At 41.2% G+C, this 14,304-nt stretch overlaps 1 protein-coding gene across 1 annotated transcript in view; it reads right to left on the bottom strand.

The window, feature by feature from the left end:
• The window catches only part of Abcb5 (ATP binding cassette subfamily B member 5), a 104,888-nt gene that overhangs the window by 59,527 nt on the left and 31,057 nt on the right, over positions 1–14,304 (bottom strand).

The raw sequence follows: 14,304 nt of genomic DNA, 5'->3' as shown, positions 1-14,304 counted from the left end.
CGGCTTGCTGTAAATAGCTTTTATTATATTTAGGAATGACCCTTGTATCCCTAATCTCTCCAAGACGTTTATCATAAAAGGGTGCTGAATTTTGTCAAATGCTTTTTCAGCATCTAATGAGATGACCATATGTTTTTTTTTTCCTTCAGTTTGTTTATATGATGGATTACATTGATAGATTTTCATATGTTGAACCAGCCCTGCATCTCTGGGATGAAGCCTACTTGATCGTAATGGATAATTTTTCTAATGTGTTCTTGGATTCGGTTTGCCAGTATTTTATTGAAAATTTTTGCGTCAATGTTCATGAGTGAGATTGGCCTGTAATTCTCTTTCTTGGTTGAGTCTTTGTGTGGTTTAGGTATCAGGGTAACTGTAGCTTCATAGAAGGAATTTGGCAGTGTCTCTTGTGTTTCTATATTATGAAATACCTTAAGGAGTATAGGTATTAGGTCTTCTTGGAAGTTCTGGTAGAATTCCGCATTGAAACCATCTGGTCCTGGGCTCTTTTTGGTAGGGAGGTTTCTGATAAAAGTTTCTAATTCTTCGCGACTAACAGGACGATTTAGAGCATTTACCTGGTCCTGGTTTAACTTTGGTATATGGTATTTATCTAAAAAACTGTCCATTTCTTTTACATTTTCCAATTTTGTGGCATACAGGCTTTTGTAGTAAGATCTAATGATTTTCTGAATTTCTTCTGTGTCTGTGGTTATGTCCCCCTTTTCATTTCTGATCTTATTAATTTGCGTGTTCTCCCTCTGCCGTTTGATTAGTTTGGCTAAGGGTTTGTCAATCTTGTTGATTTTCTCCAAGAACCAGCTTCTTGTTTCATTGATTCTTTGGATTGTTTTCTGTGTTTCTATTTTGTTGATTTCTGCCCTCAATTTGATTATTTCCAGTCTTCTACTTCTCCTAGGTGAGTCTGCTTCTTTTTTTTCCAGAGCTTTCAGGTGTGCTGTTAAGTCACCAATGAGCGCTTTTTCCGTTTTCTTTAAGTGGGCACTTAGTGCTATGAACTTTCCTCTTAGCACTGCTTTCATTGTGTCCCATAGGTTTGAGTATGTTGTGTCTTTGTTTTCATTAAATTCAAGAAAGACTTTAATTTCTTTCTTTATGTCTTCCTTGACCCAGGTGTGGGTCAGTAGTTGACTGTTCAGTTTCCATGAGTTTGTGGGCTTTCTGGGGGTAGCATTGTTGTTGAATTCTAATTTTAATCCATGGTGATCCGATAAGACACAGGTGGTTACTAATATTTTTTTTGTAACTGTGGAAATTTGCTTTGTTACCAAGTATATGGTCAATTTTCGAAAAGGTTCCATGAGCCGCAGAGAAGAAGGTATATTCTTTCCTATTTGGGTGGAATGTTCTATAGATGTCTGTTAAGTCCATTTGGTTCATTACCTCCATTAAGTCTTTCAATTCTCTGTTAGGTTTCTGTCTGATTGACCTGTCCATTGGTGAGAGAGGAGTGTTGAAGTCTCCAACTATTAGTGTGTGTGGTTTGATGGCTGCCTTGAGTTCTAGAAGTGTTTCTTTTACATAAGTGGGAGCTTTTATATTAGGGGCATAGATATTCAGGATTGAGACTTCATTCTGATGGATTTTTCCTGTTATGAGTATAAAGTGTCCCTTTCCATCTCTTCTGATTGATTTTAGTTTGAAGTCAACTTTGTTGGAAATTAGAATGGCCACACCCGCTTGTTTCTTAGGGCCATTTGCTTGATAAACCTTTTCCCAACCCTTTACTCTGAGTAGGTGTCTGTCTTTGTGGTTGAGGTGTGTTTCTTGTGAACAGCAAAATGTTGGATTCTGTTTTCATATCCAGTCTCTTAGCCTGTGCCTTTTTATAGGTGAATTGAGTCCATTGATATTAAGTGATATTAATGACCAGTGGTTGTTAACTTCAGTAATTTTTAGTATTAGAGTTTGTGTGTTTCCCTTCTTCTAGTTGTGCTGGTGAAGGGTCGCTAGATGTCTGAGTTATTGTGGGCGTTGTAGGACTCCTTGGTTTGTGATTTTCCTTCTATTACTTTCTGCAAGGCTGGATTTGTGGCTGCGTATTGTTTAAATCTGTTTTTCTCCTGGAATATCTTGTTTTCTCCATCAATGGTGAATGCAAGCTTTGCTGGGTATAATAGTCTAGGCTTGCATCCATGTTCCCTTAGTGTCTGTAGCACATCTATCCAAGCTCTTCTGGCTTTCATGGTTTCCATTGAGAAATCAGGTGTAATTCTGATAGGTTTCCCTTTATATGTTACTTGACCTTTTTCCTTTGCAGCTCTTAATATCTGTTCTTTATTCTGTATGTTTTGTGTTTTGATTATTATATGGCGTGGGGATGCTTTCTTTTGATCCAGTCTATTTGGTGTTCTGTAGGCTTCTTGTACCTTCATAGGAACATCCTTCTTTAGGTTGGGGAAGTTTTCTTCTATAATTTTGTTGAATATGTTTTCTGGGCCTTTGAGTTGTAATTCTTCTCCTTCTTCTACCCCAATTATTCTTAGGTTTGGTCTTTTCATGGTGTCCCAGATTTCCTGAATGTTTTGTGTTAAGAATTTGTTAGATTTGTTTAGTTCTTTAATCTGTGAGTTTATTTCCTCTATAGTATCTTCAGAGTCCGAGATTCTTTCTTCCATCTCTTGTATTCGGTTGGAAATACTTGTCTCTGAAGTTTCTGTTCGTTTACTCAGAGTTTCCATTTCCAGTCGTCCCTCAGATTGTGTTTTCTTCAGTACCTCCATTTCATTTATCAGGTCTTGTACTGTTTCCCTTACCTGTTTGATTGCTTTTTCTTGTTTTTCTTGTTTTTCTTGGGTATCTTTGAGCGATTTATTTATTTCGTCTACCTTTTTGTTTGTCATCTCCATTTCTTTATGGCAGTTTTTTACCTCCTGTTTAAGGTCCTCTATTATTTTCATAAAGTACTGTTTAAGGTCAGTTTCTTCTATATCTTCTGGGGTAGGGTGTTCAATTCTTGTTGTTTCGGGATGTCTGGCTTGTGGTGATGTCATATTGCCTCTCATGTTGTTGGAGGAGCTCCTGCATTGGCGCCTGCCCATCTCTTCCTTCAAAAGGAGCCCGGAGGCGTTTGGTGTCCTAGACCAATCTTTGCTGTGACTGAAACTGGTTGGATCTCCCCAGTGCCAGAGGAGGACCTATTCCTTGCGTCACAATCTGAAGAAGCCCGCACTCCCTTAAAGGAATCCTCAGACCTGCCTGGAGGCCAGAGTCTGACCCCTTTGGGTGGATGGCCTTAGAACTGGAGCAGGACACCCCAAAGAATGATGGATCCTCTGGCAGACTGTCAGGTCCCCTTGCAGGCCAAGCAGCTCTCAGACAAAGGCTTACCTTGCCCCGGGCAGTCAAATGAAGGAGGGGACCTCCCACCGGTCTGGGTGCACTCAATTCCAGGTCCCCAGAGCCCAAACAGGCTGAGCTGTAGGATTTTGTGGTCCCAAAGATGGGAGGATGAGGCAGGAGGAGGGGGGGGAGGATTCTGGGTGCAAGCTGGGAAGGGACAGGGAGAGAGAGGTGGTATCTGGGGAGAATAACCCCTGCAGGAAGAGCAGGAAGTGTGCTGGAGGCAGGGGGAGTTGTGGAGTGTAGGTGGTCCCTCTCCGGGCAGCTGCCGCGGTTCGGGCACTCACTCCTCACTCACCCCAAAGAATGATCTTTTTGGTTTTTTTTTTTATATTTAAAAATTTCCATCTCCTCCCGTCTTCCTCCACATCCCTCCTCTCCCCTTCCCCATACCCCTTCCTTTCAGGCCAAGGAGCCATCAGGGTTCCCTACTCTATGTTGAGACCAAGGTCCTCCCAACTCCCCCCAGGTCCAGGAAGGTGATCTACCAAGCTGAGAAGGCTCCCACAGAGCCCGTCCATGCAGAAGAATCAGAGCCCAGCGCTTTTTTCCTTTGCTTCTCAGTCAGCCCCCACTGTTGGCCACATTCAGAGAGACGGGTTTGGTCGCATGTTCCATCAGTCCCATTCCAACTGGAGTTGGTGATCTCCCATTAGTTCTGTCCCACTGTCTCCATGAGTGAACGCACCCCTCACGTTCCTAACTTTCTTTCTCATGTTCTCTCTCCTTCTGCTCCTCATCAGGACCTTGGGAGCTCAGTCCGGTGCTCCAATGTGGGGCTCTGTCATTTTCTTCATCTATCGCCAGATGGAGGTTCTATGGTGATATGCAAGAAATTCATCAGTATGGCTATAGGAACTGGCCTTTTCAGGCTCCCTCTCCTCAGCTGCCCAAGGAACTAACTGGGGGCGTCTCCCTGGACACCTGGGAACCCCTCTAGGGTCAAGTCTCTTGACAACCCTCAGGTGGCTCCCTAAATTAAGATATATGCTTCCCTGCTCCCATATCCACCCTTCCTGTATCCCAAGCATCCCATTCCTCCGAGCTCCCCCCATTCTCCCCTTCAGGCTTTTCTTTCCCCATCTTCCCTTGGCCCAGTCTCGCCCAACCCTCAAGTTCCTAATTTTTGCCTGGCGATCATGTCTACTTCCAATATCCAGGAGGATTACTATATCTTTTTTGGGGGGTTCACCTTCTTATTATCTTCTCAAGGATCCCAAATTATAGGCTCGATGTCCTTTAATTATGGCTAGAAACCTATTATGAGTGAGTACATCCCATGTTCATCTTTTTGGGTCTGGGTTACCTCACTCAAAATAGTGTTTTCTATTTCCATCCATTAGCCTGCAAAATTCAAGATGTCATTGTTTTTTTACCTCTGAGTATTATTCTAGCATGTATATATTCCACAGTTTCTTCATCCATTCTTCCACTGAAGGGCATCTAGGTTGTTTCCAGGATCTGGCTATTACAAATAATGCTGCTATGAACATAGTTGTTGTAGTATGATTGGGCATCTCTTGGGTAGATTCCCAATAGTGGAATTGCTGGGTCCTGGGGTAGGTTGATCCTGAATTTCCTGAGAAACTGCCACACTGCTTTCCAAAGTGGTTGCACAAGTGTGCATTCCTACCAGCAATGGATGAGTGTACCTCATACTCCACGACCTCTCCAGCAAAGGTTATTATTGTTTTTGATTTTAGCCAATCTGACAGGTGTAAGATGATATCTCAAAGTTGTTTTGATTTGCATTTCCCTGATAGCTAGGGAGGTTGAGCATGACCTTAAGTGTCTTTTGGCCATTTGAACTTCTTCTGTTGAGAATTCTCTGTTCAGTTCAGCGCCCCATTTTTTAATTGGGTTAATTGGCATTTTAAAGTCTAGTCTCTTGAGTTCCTTATATATTTTAGAGATCAGACCTTTGTCAGTTGCAGGGTTGGTGAAGATCTTTTCCCAGTCAGTAGGCTGCCTTTGTGTCTTAGTGACAATGTCCTTTGCTTTACAGAAGCTGCTCAGCTTCAGGAGGTCCCATTTATTCAATGTTGCCCTTAATGTCTGTGCAGCTGGGGTAATGCGTAGGAAACGTTTCCCTGTGCCCATTTGTTGTAGAGTACTTCCCACTTTCTCCTCTATCAAGCTCAGTGTGTTCAGATTAATATTGAGGTCTTTAATCCATTTGGACTTGAGTTTTGTGCATGGTGATAGATATGGATCTACTTTCATTCTTCTACAGGTTGACATCCAGTTATGCCAGCACCATTTGTTGAAGATGCCCTCTTTCTTCCATTGTGTAATTTTGGCTCCTTTATCAAAAATCAGGTGTTCGTAGGTTTGTGGTTTAAGATCTGGGTCTTCTATATGATTCCATTGGTCAACTTCTCTGTTTTATTTCATGGTTTATTTTTTTATACTTAAAAATTTCCATCTCCTCCCCTCCTCCTTCCCCTCCTCCTCCCCCTTCCCTCCCCTCCCCTCCACCCATACCTCCCCTTCCTCCCTCTCCAGGCCAAGGAGCCATCAGGGTTCCCTACTCTATGTTAAGACCAAGGTCCACCCAACTCCCCCCAGGTCCAGGAAGGTGATCGACCAAGCTGAGAAGGCTCCCACAGAGCCCATTCAAGCAGAAGAATCAGAGCCCTGCGCCATTGTCCTTTGCTTCTAAGTCAGCCCCCACTGTTGGCCACATTCAGAGAGACGGGTTTGGTCGCATGTTCCATCAGTCCCATTCCAACTGGAGTTGGTGATCTCCCATTAGTTCTGTCCCACTGTCTCCATGAGTGAACGCACCCCTCACGTTCCTAACTTTCTTTCTCATGTTCTCTCTCCTTCTGCTCCTCATCAGGACCTTGGGAGCTCAGTCCGGTGCTCCAATGTGGGGCTCTGTCATTTTCTTCATCTATCGCCAGGTGGAGGTTCTATGGTGATATGCAAGAAATTCATCAGTATGGCTATAGGAATTGGCCTTTTCAGGCTCCCTCTCCTCAGCTGCCCAAGGAACTAACTGGGGGCGTCTCCCTGGACACCTGGGAACCCCTCTAGGGTCAAGTCTCTTGACAACCCTCAGGTGGCTCCCTAAATTAAGATATATGCTTCCTTGCTCCCATATCCACCCTTCCTGTATCCCAAGCATCCCATTCCTCTGAGCTCCCCCCATTCTCCCCTTCACACTTTTCTCTCCCCATCTTCCCTTGGCCCAGTATTTCCCAACCCTCAAGTTCCCAATTTTGCCTGCGATCATGTCTACTTCCAATATCCAGGAGGATTACTATATCTTTTTTTGGGCGTTCACCTTCTTATTATCTTCTCAAGGATCCCAAATTTATAGGCTCGATGTCCTTTAATTATGGCTAGAAACCTATTATGAGTGAGTACATCCCATGTTCATCTTTTTGGGTTTGGGTTACCTCACTCAGAATAGTGTTTTCTATTTCCATCCATTTGCCTGCAAAATTCAAGATGTCATTGATTTTTTACCTCTGAGTAGTATTCTAGCATGTATATATTTCAGAGTTTCTTCATCCATTCTTCCACTGAAGGGCATCTAGGTTGTTTCCAGGATCTGGCTATTACAAATAATGCTGCTATGAACATAGATGAGCAAATGCTTTTGAGTATGATTGGGCATCTCTTGGGTAGATTCCCAATAGTGGAATTGCTGGGTCCTGGGGTAGGTTGATCCCGAATTTCCTGAGAAACCGCCACAATGCTTTCCAAAGTGGTTGCACAAGTGTGCATTCCCAACAGAAATGGATGAGTGTACCCCTTACCCCACAACCTCTCCAGCAAAGGTTATTATTGTTGTTTTTGATTTTAGCCAATCTGACAGGTGTAAGATGATATCTCAAAGTTGTTTTTCTTTGCATTTCCCTGATAGCTAGGGAGGTTGAGCATGACCTTAAGTGTCTTTTGGCCATTTGAACTTCTGTTGAGAATTCTCTGTTCAGTTCAGCGCCCCATTTTTTAATTGGGTTAATTGGCATTTTATAGTCTAGTCTCTTGAGTTCCTTATATATTTTAGAGATCAGACCTTTGTCAGTTGCAGGGTTGGTGAAGATCTTTTCCCAGTCAGTAGGCTGCCTTTGTGTCTTAGTGACAATGTCCTTTGCTTTACAGAAGCTGCTCAGCTTCAGGAGGTCCCATTTATTCAATGTTGCCCTTAATGTCTGTGCAGCTGGGGTTATGCGTAGGATACGGTTCCCTGTGCCCATTTGTTGTAGAGTACTTCCCACTTTCTCCTCTATCAAGGTCAATGTGTTCAGATTAATATTGAGGTCTTTAATCCATTTGGACTTGAGTTTTGTGCATGGTGATAGATATGGATCTACTTTCATTCTTCTACAGGTTGACATCCAGTTATGCCAGCACCATTTGTTGAAGATGCCCTCTTTCTTCTATTGTGTAATTTTGGCTCCTTTATCAAAAATCAAGTGTTCGTAGGTTTGTGGTTTAAGATCCAGGTCTTCTATACGATTCCATTGGTCAACTTCTCTGTTTTTATGCCAATACCAAGCTGTTTTCAATACTGTAGCTCGGTAATAGAGTTTGAAGTCAGGGATGGTAATGCCTCCAGAAGTACCTTTATTGTATAAGATTGTTTTGGCTATCCTGGGTTTCTTGTTTTTCCATATAAAGTTGATTATTGTCCTCTCAATCTCTGTGAAGAATTTTGATGGGACCTTGATATGGGTTGCATTGAATCTATAGATTGATTTTGGTAGAATTGCCATTTTTACTATGTTGATCCTCCCAATCCACGAGCAGGGGAGATCCTTCCATTTTCTGGTATCCTCTTCAATTTCTTTCTTCAAAGACTTAAAGTTCTTGTCAAATAAATCCTTCACTTCCTTGGTTAGAGATACTCCCAGATATCTTATGCTATTTGTGGCTATTGTGAAAGGTGATACTTCTCTGATTTCCCTCTCTGCTTCCTTATCCTTTGTGTATAGGAGGGCGACTCATTTTTTGGAGTTGATCTTGTAGCCTGCCACGTTACTGAAGGAGTTTATCAGCTGTAGGAGTTCTTTGGTGGAGTTTTTGGGGTTGCTTATGTACACTATCATATCATCTGCAAATAATGAAAGTTTAACTTCTTCCTTTCCAAATTGAATCCCCTTGATTCCCTTATGTTGTCTTATTGCTATTGCTAGAACTTCAAGCACTATATTGAAGAGATAAGGAGAGAGTGGACAGCCTTGTCGTGTTCCTGAATTTAGTGGAATAGCCTTGAGTTTATCTCCATTTAATTTGATGTTAGCTGTAAGCTTGCTGTAAATAGCTTTTATTATATTTAGGAATGACCCTTGTATCCCTAATCTCTCCAAGACGTTTATCATAAAAGGGTGCTGAATTTTGTCAAATGCTTCTCAGCATCTAATGAGATGACCATATGTTTTTTTTTCCTTCAGTTTGTTTATATGATGGATTACATTGATAGATTTTCGTATGTTGAACCAGCCCTGCATCTCTGGGATGAAGCCTACTTGATCGTAATGGATAATTTTTCTAATGTGTTCTTGGATTCGGTTTGCCAGTATTTTATTGAGAATTTTTGCATCGATGTTCATGAGTGAGATTGGCCTGTAATTTTCTTTCTTGGTTGAGTCTTTGTGTGGTTTAGGTATCAGGGTAACTGTAGCTTCATAGAAGGAATTTGGCAGTGACTCTTGTGTTTCTATATTATGAAATACCTTAAGGAGTATAGGTATTAGGTCTTCTTGAAAGTTCTGGTAGAATTCTGCATTGAAACCATCTGGTCCTGGGCTCTTTTGGTAGGGAGGTTTCTAATAACAGTTTCTAATTCTTCGCGATTAACAGGACTATTTAGAGCATTTACCTGGTCCTGGTTTAACTTTGGTATATGGTATTTATCTAAAAAACTGTCCATTTCTTTTACATTTTCCAATTTTGTGGCATACAGGCTTTTGTAGTGAGATCTAATGATTCTCTGAATTTCCTCTGTGTCTGTGGTTATGTCCTCCTTTTCATTTCTGATCTTATTAATTTGTGTGTTCTCCCTCTGCCGTTTGATTAGTTTGGCTAAGGGTTTGTCAATCTTGTTGATTTTCTCCAAGAACCAGGTTTTTGTTTCATTGATTCTTTGGATTGTTTTCTGTGTTTCTATTTTGTTGATTTCTGCCCTCAATTTGATTATTTCCAGTCTTCTACTTCTCCTAGGTGAGTCTGCTTCTTTTTTTTCCAGAGCTTTCAGGTTTGTTGTTAAGTCACCAATGAGTGCTTTCTCAGTTTTCTTTAAGTGGGCACTTAGTGCTATGAACTTTCCTCTTAGCACTGCTTTCATTGTGTCCCATAGTTTTGAGTATGTTGTGTCTTTGTTTTCATTAAATTCAAGAAAGACTTTAATTTCTTTCTTTATGTCTTCCTTGACCCAGGTGTGGGTCAGTAGTTGACTGTTCAGTTTCCCTGAGTTCGTAATCTTTCTGGGGATAGCATTGTTTTTGATTTCTAATTTTAATCTATGGTGATCCAATAAGACACAGGTGGTTACTAATATTTTTTTGTAACTGTGGAAGTTTGCTTTGTTACCAAGTATATGGTCAATTTTTGAAAAGATTCCATGAGCCGCAGAGAAGAATGTATATTCTTTCCTATTTGGGTGGAATGTTCTATAGATGTCTGTTAAGTCCATTTGGTTCATTACCTCCATTAAGTCTTTCAATTCTCTGTTAGATTTCTGTCTGATTGACCTGTCCATTGGTGAGAGAGGAGTGTTGAAGTCTCCAACTATTAGTGTGTATGGTTTGATGGCTGCCTTGAGTTCTAAAAGTGTTTCTTTTACATAGTGGGAGCTTTTATATTAGGGGCATGGATATTCAGGATTGAGACTTCATTCTGAAGGATTTTTCCTGTTATGAGTATAAAGTGTCCCTTTCCATCTCTTCTGATTGATTTTAATTTGAAGTCAACTTTGTTAGAAATTAGTATGTCCACACCGGCTTTTTTCTTAGGTCCATTTGCTTGATAAACCTTTTCCCAACCCTTTACTCTGAGTAGGTGTCTGTCTTTGTGGTTGAGGTGTGTTTCTTGTAAACAGCAGAATGTTGGATCCTGTTTTCATATCCATTCTCTTTGCCTGTGCCTTTTTATAGGTGAATTGAGTCCATTGATATTAAGTGATATTAATGACCAGTGGTTGTTAACTCTGGTCATTTTTTTGTAGTAGAGTTTGTGTGTGTCCCTTCTTTGAGTTGTGCTGGTGAAGGACTGCTAGATGCCTGAGTTATTGTGGGCGTTGTTGGACTCCTTGGTTTGTGATTTTCCTTCTATTACTTTCTTGCAAGGCTGGATTTGTGGCTGCGTATTGTTTAAATCTGTTTTTGTCCTGGAATATCTTGTTTTCTCCATCAATGGTGAATGCAAGCTTTGCTGGGTATAGTAGTCTAGGCTTGCATCCATGTTCCCTTAGTGTCTGTAGCACATTTATCCAAGCTCTTCTGGCTTTCATGGTTTCCATTGAGAAATCAGGTGTAATTCTGATAGGTTTCCCTTTATATGTTACTTGACCGTTTTCCTTTGCAGCTCTTAATATCTGTTCTTTACTCTGTATGTTTTGTGTTTTGATTATTATATGGCGTGGGGATGCTTTCTTTTGATCCAGTCTATTTGGTGTTCTGTAGGCTTCTTGTACCTTCATAGGAACATCCTTCTTTAGGTTGGGGAAGTTTTCTTCTAATATTTTGTTGAATATGTTTTCTGGCCTTTGAGTTGTAATTCTTCTCCTTCTCTACCCCAATTATTCTTAGGTTTGGTCTTTTCATGGTGTCCCAGATTTCCTGGATGTTTTGTGTTAAGAAATTGTTAGATATGTTTAGTTCTTTAATCTGTGAATTCATTTCCTCTATACTATCTTCAGAGTCCGAGATTCTTTCTTCCATCTCTTGTATTCAGTTGGAAATACTTGTCTCTGAAGTTTCTGTTCGTTTACTCAGAGTTTCCATTTCTAGTCTTCCCTCAGATTGTGTTTTCTTCATTACCTCCATTTCATTTATCAGGTCTTGTACTGTTTCCCTTACTTGTTTGATTGCTTTTTCTTGTTTTTCTTGGGTATCTTTGAGAGATTTATTTATTTCATCTACCTTTTTGTTTGTCATCTCCATTTCTTTATGGCAGTTTTTTACCTCCTGTTTAAGGTCCTCTATTATTTTCATAAAGTACTGTTTAAGGTCGGTTTCTTCTATATCTTCTGGGGTAGGGTGTTCAATTATTGTTGTTTCAGGATGTCTGGATTGTGGTGATGTCATGTTGCCTTTCATGTTGTTGGAGGAGTTCTTGCATTGGCGCCTGCCCATCTCTTCCTTCAAATGGAGCCGGGAGGTGCTTGGTGTCCTAGACCAATCTTTGCTGTGACTGAATCTGGCTGGATCTCCCGGTGCCAGAGGAGGACTATTCTTTGCGTCACAATCTGAAGAAGCCCGCATTCCTTTGCAGGAATCCTCAGACCTGCCTGGAGGCCAGATTCTGACCTCTTTGGGTGGATGGCCTTAGTACAGGAGCAGGGCACCTGAAAACACTAGGGAAGGCTTGGGAGAGGCAGGGATGTGAGAAACAAAGACAAGCCTGCAGAGGGAGCTGGTGGAGGGGGTCTGTGCTCTCTTCCAGGGCAGGTTGCCCCAGGGTCCGCACTCACTCACCAGTCCAGATGGAACTCCAGGGCCCAGGATCAGGGATTCCTGGCAGCCCAGGGATGCTGCCCAGACAAAAGGGCCAAGGTGGGGGCAGGGCGGGATGGAATATCACACAGCAAACCTGGCAGCACAATCTGAAGGAGTCTGCATTCCCTTGCAGGAATCCTCAGACCTGCCTGGAGGCTAGAGTCTGACCCCTTTGGGTGGATGGCCTTAGTACAGGAGCAGGACACCTGAAAACACTAGGGAAGGCTTGGGAGAGGCATGGACGTGAGAAACAAAGACAAGCCTGCAGAGGGAGCTGGGGGAAGGGGTTCTGTGCTCTCTTCCAGGGCAGGTTGCCCCAGGGTCCATACTCACTCACCAGTCCAGATGGAACTCGACATCTAATTTTCTTATTTCTAATTATATTATCCTCCATTTCAGAGAAGAAAGTGGAACTCTGAACACCAAGAAGCTTGTTTTGATCCCCTGTCAGCCCTGGAAGGGTGGTGTTAGGCTCAGATGCAGTTTCTTCCTCATCCCTCTGAAAGGTCTCTGTTGCAATGGATATGATTCCTGAGGTGAAGGAGGTTTGCTTTCAAAGTCTTGCATTTCCAATCTATAAGAACAGGAAACTCTTCAAAGCATTGGTGATTCAGAATCAAAACCAATGAAATTATGTTATAATGCTACATGGGAAATGCAGAAGAAAGTTAATATCTTTTGTTATGACAATGTTTAAAATATCTGTAGGAAAAAAGACTAAATAAGATACATTAAAATATTAATAGTGCATGTATTTACTTATTGGACCTATGAATTGTAATTTTCTTAATTTTCAGAATTTTATTTAATATAAATGTATTGTACTTTTGCTTAAAGTGATAAAATAATTGGGGAAAATATTATCTGTCTGAAAGGCTGTGTCCCCATTGTAACCTCTGCGTGCACACCAATGAGCCCATGCCCATCATGAAGAACAGAAAATAGTTCCTTGGTGTGATTAAGGTCTTTTGCTAGTTTTATTTAAAGCATCTCATGATTTCTTGGAGAAATGACTACTGGGATACATTTAATTCTTTACTATCCAGGACAGTAAGGCAGAGCACAAGCCTGAAAACCTTCAGCATTACTGTGGATTATTATTTGAAAGAAACCAGGGGGAGAGTTGAAGACTGGAAGCCCCTCCCATCACCAAGGCAGAATTAAAAGAAAGACCCTGTGAAGAAACCCCAATGTGCACAAAAGTAAGCAAGCCCATGCTAAGCCTACTGGGCTTGAGGCCATTGTGCTAACTTTTCTCTCAACTCTAACCTGCTTCCTCTCTGGGAAATGTATTTTTTGATAAACTACCTCTGTTTCTGCTACTATCCTTCTGCTCCTTTCCAAATCGCTTGTTCCAGGATGCAGAGACCTGTAAATCCCAGAGGCTGCCCACTGAAGCCAGTATCTCTTAACGTCACTAGGACATTTTAGTGAGAAAAAAGGGGAGACTAGAAGACAGGGGCTGTGCAGCCATGTCTTAAGAACAGTTGAATCTATGCTCTAGGATTTAGAACATTACCACCCATGCCCAGATGACACTAGAGTCTTCTTCTTGGGATTTGACTTTAAAATTATGCAGAAAATTAATCTGGGCATGAGAATTGTAATCAAAGCCATTTTTTGCATTATGCAGATCTTTTTAATAGTTTTAAGTCTAAAATATGTTAAAGTATTTGTGGATGTCATATATGTGCATATATATTCACACACGCATATATATCTTTGTGTGTGTGTGTGCTCACACCAAGGTGTACTTATGAGGGTCGGTGGACAACTTCCCCCAGATCAAACTCAGATCATCAGGTTTGTCACCTCAGCCTTTATTAACTGAACTATCTCATTGACCCCATATTCACACATTTACTTTGAATGTATACACATACATAGGTAATCCATAAACAAATATACATGATATGTATATACATATATGATTGTATCTTTATACATGTGTGCATTTTATATCTATATACATGCACCTTTTATATCAGCCAATATAGCTAGGAAAGCAGTGATGGAATAAATGGGTTAGTAATGAAGAATAAAATGTGTCATTCAGAAATGAGACTGGGACACTGAATGATATATAGTCTCTCAGATTCCAGTACTGGAAGTCAATGCTTCTCTGCTTTAAGTGAAATTGTGTTAATGTGAATGCCCCTGCGAGGCATTAAAGAAGAAAAATTATTAGAGAAGAGAAAAATCCATCAGTGTGAATAGAAGAAGCAAGACACTCACTGCTGTTTCTGTGATGAGGATGTTTCTACAGGGAGGT

This window comes from Arvicola amphibius, chromosome 7, assembly GCF_903992535.2.
Source record: "Arvicola amphibius chromosome 7, mArvAmp1.2, whole genome shotgun sequence".
Classification (NCBI taxonomy): domain Eukaryota; kingdom Metazoa; phylum Chordata; class Mammalia; order Rodentia; family Cricetidae; genus Arvicola; species Arvicola amphibius.
The sequence above is the reverse complement of the archived record's forward strand: the minus strand, read 5'-3'. Positions and strand labels throughout refer to the sequence as shown.